Source organism: Phoenix dactylifera, chromosome 3 (genome assembly GCF_009389715.1).
Source record: "Phoenix dactylifera cultivar Barhee BC4 chromosome 3, palm_55x_up_171113_PBpolish2nd_filt_p, whole genome shotgun sequence".
Taxonomy (NCBI): domain Eukaryota; kingdom Viridiplantae; phylum Streptophyta; class Magnoliopsida; order Arecales; family Arecaceae; genus Phoenix; species Phoenix dactylifera.
Genome location: NC_052394.1, coordinates 4,096,625 through 4,103,349, shown reverse-complemented (window position 1 = coordinate 4,103,349; position 6,725 = coordinate 4,096,625).

Here is a 6,725-nt window from a genome sequence, read left to right as displayed (position 1 = left end):
ACAAAGGTGGCAGGTCGAATTGAAGACAATTAATTAAGTAAAATGTGGCTCACAGCCGCTTGGACGGTGTGGCTGAGGGCCTGACTTTGGTACCCTGTGGCCGGTTGGCTTTTTTAAATTTTTAAAAAAAACTGACGACATTAATAAATACACTGTTTAATTTTTACCATCCATGTTAGCTTTCATGACATTGGTGGGTGGGTGGCCAAGTTATCCTATAAATAATAGGAAATACGCCTTAAAAAATGAAAAAGATCACAGCTAATCACAAGGAATCTATGTTATGAGTTTCTCTCGGCTAATCTTTTAATATATTTTTTTAATAATTTATTTTTTGATTTCTATGAATATGCCTATTTTTGATTAATGTAGGTCACCCTATTTATCCCAAAAAAATAATAAAATAACGAGGTATGCTATCAACTTAGTGCTGCGGAGCAAGATTAGTCTTTTTTTTTTTTTTTTTTTTTCCAGTTTGGCTGATCCTGTCTCCTTACTTTTTTTCAAAATAAAAAAAAGTTTATGTAAGATTTATTTTTTATTTGTTCATTTTTTTTAATAGATGTGATGCCAATATAGATGGTACATCTAATCCTCACATTTCTCGTAAAAAAAAGAATATTTGGAGGGCAATTAATTGAAAATCAGGCAAGCTAATGTAGCAATCTTTTCTCAAAAAACGAATCAAAACATTCCTATATAATTTGGCACCAAAGAATGAGAACAACTATCTTTTTTGGGAGATGGTATATATTCTAGTGTGGCAATTTTTCTTTCTCAAAGCACCTTTAGCATGGTCTAGAAAAATATATAAAGAGGGAATCTTAAAAGTGCACATAATAATGCAAAAGCGAGGCGAGAGTGGGCATCACGAGAGAAAGCAATGAATTGTACGTTGACGGTAGGATCCATCAGCATGTGATAGCTTTTGAGATGATTGCTGCTTCATTTGTCTTCAACCTTTATTTCATTGCACCATTATTGTCCCTTTTTTGTAAAAAAAATTATGATGAGCAATCGTATGTAAGAAATATATTTGTTAGGGAGGAAGAAAGAGATATTTTTTGACTTCTTTAGATGTATCTATATTAGGAATGTATGAGCCATCCATTGTATAAAAAAAAGAAAAAGAGAGGAAGAGATGGAGATTATTTGTTCCGGGAAAGATTAAATATAGAACAAACTGCAAAGTTGAACTAGGTGTTCTCTCCTATCAAAATTAATCTTATGGTGGATTTTGTTTTTCTTTTTTTTCACCATTCAACTTCCCTAATGCTCCATAATGATTAACATTTTAACAGATTGAAGTGATAATTAGTATGCACTTGGGCAGGTGGGTTTAGTCAACTAATTTGGCTCCAAAAAGAGGTCAACTTAATTATCATGTGGACATTGGCTTAAATGAACACCGTTATTCAAAGCATTATCGGGCTTAATCTAAGTCAACTTTGAGTTATACATTAACCCACTTCCTTTCCAACTTATATCCTCGGCTTTTCTCCAAAAGCTTGTCCATATACATGATCGATATCCATTCGAGAGCTTGGACATTAAAATTTAAGTTTTCTTCCTCCAACTGCAATATTTCCTATGGATCATTCAAAAATGACCATTAATAAAAATTAAACAAATAGTATTGCTTGAAAAAAATGTATATCTTCAATATTTTCATTTTGAATAAGATATCCATTTGCATTATTCGGCACCCAACAATATAATATATCTGAATTTTTTCACTGTTATAAATTAATATAGTCAAAAATATTGATGATGATTTTCAATCTTGTTTGCTATTTAAAATAAATTTCAAGCAACATATTAATTTGATATTAATCTTAATTCTACTCTAGGATTTGATCTCTATACCTCCTATAAAGATAAGCCTTGAAGAGGTGGAATGTAATTGAGCTGAGATTTATTGAGCCTGCATCTAATTATCTTTGGTTTGAAACTAATTTCGAAGTTGAAATTTGAGATCAGGCTTGATTTCTTTGCCACTATTTTGAGTTCAATTCGCGCTTAATTTTGAACCAAGCCAAGCATAAGCCTAATTGATCAGCTCAAAAATTCTAAATCGAGCTAGAAATCAATTCAAATTCAATCCACTTAGACTTCAAATTAATTTTAAACCTAGATTGCTCATTTAAGCTTTATTTATTTAGTTTTAAACAACCCTGAATCCTGCTTTTTCCAAGCCAGGCCCGAGTTGTTGAGATCTTTTGCCATCCTTACTAAAGAGAGGCCAACCTGAATTGAAGAGAAAAAGGGCTCCAATCACAACATCCAAGTGTCATGCAGTAGGTCTATATCTTTGTACGGTTCCTGCACAATTTATATAGCATGTGCTTTCATGCTAGGTACATGATTCACACAATCATAAACGATCATATGATACATGGATGGTCATGATTGCAAGACTGTATCTCTCATCCAACCAGTACCTAGAGGGGATCCTGTCAAAAGAGTAGATAAAGAATCCAGAGCTAAACATCTTTGCTCGAACATGAAGAAAAAGGATTGAACCAGCAAACAGACCGACAGAAAATGGCCGATGAAACGTTGTAGTTCCTTTGTGTTCCCTGTAAGAAAGAACCTTACCTTTTCTCAGAAAAATTAAGCCCAACAATCTTCTTTCTACTCATGATTTGGTCATGATGTAAAGTTAAAAGGTTTTTCTTGGACTTGGGAGAGTGTTTTACTGCTTTTGGGAAGTAGGATTATTTGTTGGGCAAAAGAAAATCATATTTTCTAGAGAAGAATTTTAGCACAGAATTTTCTAAAAGATTAGGGTTAGCCGAATATGACACCGAATAAGGAGGCGATGTTGAGACACTAATTTAATAATGCTATCTCTAACTAACATGTTTGTTTGAACTAATATAGATTCTTGCCATGATGTTTGGTGCGGGCACCAGAATCCAGAAAAGACTCCAATCAATTAACTCAAGGTCACTGTGGCTTTGATCGAGTCCTGTAAATAAATTCAATAAGTCAGAAAGCAAGCCTCAATAAGTCAGAAAGCAAGCCAAGTCAGGACATGTTGCATGTTTCTACCACCACCTTTGCACACCCTTGGAGCACCACCTCGGCATCCACATCAACATCAGCTGGCCACCTCACCACCACTCCAACCAATGGAAGCACGCCAACCAGGATGAAGTCAAGCATAAGGAGCCGACCACATCATCTCATCAAAGAAACCAATGCAACGTCATGCCACCTCATCAGAAGAACCAATCACCATGCCACCTCATACAAGTTGACACGTCACCCAAATTCAAAGTCCAAGAGGTCGGCCACAATTTAAATGCAAGAAAATTTCAAATGGGAGCCAACAACTTTTCAAATCCTCCCCCTTAAAGCCGGCCAACTTTCTTTCCTTTTCTCTAGCAACCAAGCCTTCAAATGTGGAGCGCCATTCATTATGTGTTTAAATTTCAAATCATGAGGAAAGTCTATAAATACCTCCTCATGATATCTTGTAATTTCAATTGATGAATGAATAAAAAGTGCTTCTTTCTTCCTTAGCAATCTTGCTTTGTCACCTTGAGAGAAGGTTGGGCGTGAGGCCCTTGTTCCAAGTTGGGCGTGAGGCCCTAAAGCCACTACCACATCCACCGCTGCCCTACCTCCTCTCGCCTCCTTTTTCTTTTGTGATTTCCATTCCCCTCTCACGCCAAAGTTCTAATCCCTATTTCTTTGCAGGTCCTTAAAGTACTCCATGTCATTGGGTCAATTATCCTTCCAAACCAATAGCAAAAGGGCCCTGTTGCAACGGAAGATGAAGCTTGGTCATCCAATCATCAACCTTCGAGAGTGAGATCAAGGATCCTCCTCCAAAAAAATTTCAGAAGTTCAATGTTTGGTAAACCTCAACTCTAGGTCTGATTTATTGAAGGAAGTGTCCTAATCAAGTGGTTTCTCAACCACAACGGTCCATTCTTCTAAGTCCTAAATGAATTAGTACATGCGGGTAACTAGTCTTGAAATTACTATGCTCATGTTAATGTTTTCTTATCCCATATGTGACTGAATTTTCTGCTGCTATTAGGCTAGTTAATCAACATAACTTACTGATAATCCTTATGTTTAAATCCCTCGCATTCATCCCGCATCATTTTTGGTATCAGAGCAAGGTTAATTAGGACACGCACATTGATTATGCTGAAATTCTGCACTTGCTGAAATTTCTGCACTTTCCTGAAATCCATTGATGCCAAAATCCTAGTTTGCATGCCTTATTAAGTTTATGAATTAAATCTGAATATTTCAAATTTTAATTCCGAATTTTAGTTATTAAAGTTGAGATCTGATCTCCACAAATTTAGGATTTGAAGTTAACAATTTCAAAGTTAAATTTGAAATTCTAGGTTTGGGCTCCAAATCTGAAATTTCCAAATCTAAAATTTCCAAATCTGAAATTTCCAATATGACTTTTGCATTCGAATTTCAAAACTTGAAATTTTGAAATATTAGATCTGAAATCCAAATTTGAAATTCAAAATTCGAAATTAAAAATGGGAACTTAAATTGAAACAAAAAAAAATTTGAGATTCAAAATTTAAATTTGAAATTTAAACTTGAAATTTGAAATTTGAAATTCAAAAGCTGAAAACTAAAATTCAAATCTGAAATTCAAAATTCAAAAATTTAAATTCGAAATTTGAAATTTGAAATTTTAAATCTCAACTTGTGTGGACATTTAAAATAGTTGCATCCATCATAAATCATATTAAGGGCACTCTAATTGCAACATAAGGGAAGGATTTCATCACCTTTCCTTAGCCTAAAACAACCACCCTCATAAATCTAGAACCTAAGCCTAATTTAAAACTCAACTAGCCAACTTAACTTAGAAACCACAACGAGTCTTTAGGCTAATTGAATTTGGCTAATTCCTTGCTGTCTAGAAAAGTTCCGATCAGGGTCGTGGCTACCATCTTATCTGCCCAGCCCCGTTAAGCGGTTGGTGTCAGCTAAGTATGGTTAATGGCGGTTACACGAACTCTTGGTCCAACTGGCCTGGGCAAGTGGTGAACCAATTTTGATTAGATAAGTCTTTGATTTAGATTTAGCAAACCCTAGCATAGGCTAGTCATTTTGTTTTGTCTTGAGCCTTGTATGACAACTAGATCAGGATCACCCTACAACCCATCACATACACAACCCATTGAAGCCATGGACCCCAATCTTGAGACCATCCTAAGGACTATGACTGAGCAGTTCAAACAATTGAACAATAGGTTTGATCAAGTTGAGGAGAGGCTAGGAACCCTAGAGGAAAATCAACAGACCCGCGTGGAACCTGAATTGACACCCCAACCCCATCGCCACCTTTTCACTCCTGAACATAATCAGCGACGACCACAACAGGATCATGTAGACCAGGATGAACGAGCCCTTAGGAGTATCAGACTTGATGCACCCTCCTTCGAAGGAAGTCTAGACCCTAAGGTATACATTGATTGGGAAAATGACATGGATCAATATTTTGAGTGGTATGAAATGTCGGAAGAAAGAAAATTCAAATTTGCCAAGCTTAGGTTGACACGACATGCAAGGTTATACTGGGGAAATATTGAGAGGATCACTAGGCAAAGAGAAGAACTACCTATCAATACATGGAGACAGATGAAAATTAAGCTAAGAGAGAAATACGTCCCATTATCCTACGAACAGAGGTTACTAGATCAATGGCAAAGATTAAATCAAGGAGGAAAAACTGTATCTGAATACATTGCCAAATTTGATGAGTTCGCTATGAGGTGCAACATAGTCGAGTCAGAAGCCGTAACCCTATCTAGGTTTAGAGCTGGTCTTAAGGAGGACATTCAAAGGGAATTGTTCTTAAGGGAAATTCATGATTTAGACCAAGCCTACCAGATTGCCAGAGACTGCGAACGATTCCAGAGGGGACCCATTTTTCGACGACCTGAACCCAATAGGATTAGCAACCCTGGAAGCAGGCCAAACCCAAGTTCAAACCCATCACACAGACCCAATCCTATCACTCCACAGGCTCGTAGGGACGACAAAGGAAAAGCCCCTGAAGGTAGAAAGGAAAACAATGTCCCTTGTTTTAGGTGTCATAAAATAGGACATTATGCAAGCCAATGCCCCACTAGAGCGTTACACATAGGAGAAGTAGAAGAAGAAGATCCTGAGACCCTAGAGAATTATGGAGAAGAAGTCTACGAAGCAGAGACCAATTTGGTAGATGAATATGAAGAAGAGGAAGAAATCATTGAGACGTCTGAATTTCTAGGAGTTGTGAGATGTATATTGACCCAGGCTAAAGAACAAGAAGATTGGCGTAGGACCAACATCCTACAAACCTTTATCAAAATAGGAGAAAAAGCCTGCAAAATCATCTTAGATAGTGGAAGCTGTGTCAATGCCATATCAACCAACACCATCAAGAGTTTAGGGTTGCCTACCGTACCCCATCCCAATCCCTATAAGGTATCTTGGATAAATTCGACCTCAATACCCATTAAACTTAGATGCCAAGTCCAGATACAATTCCAATCCTATCAGGAGAAGGTATGGTGTGATGTCCTTCCTATGGGAGTAAGTAGCATTATCCTAGGCAGACCATGGCTATACGATCATGATGCTACCCTGTTTGGACGATCAAATTCATGTTCCTTCAATCATAATGGAAAGAAAATTGTAGTTCACCCTACCCCACCTAAGGACAACATTAAGAGGGGAGCTAGTAGTAG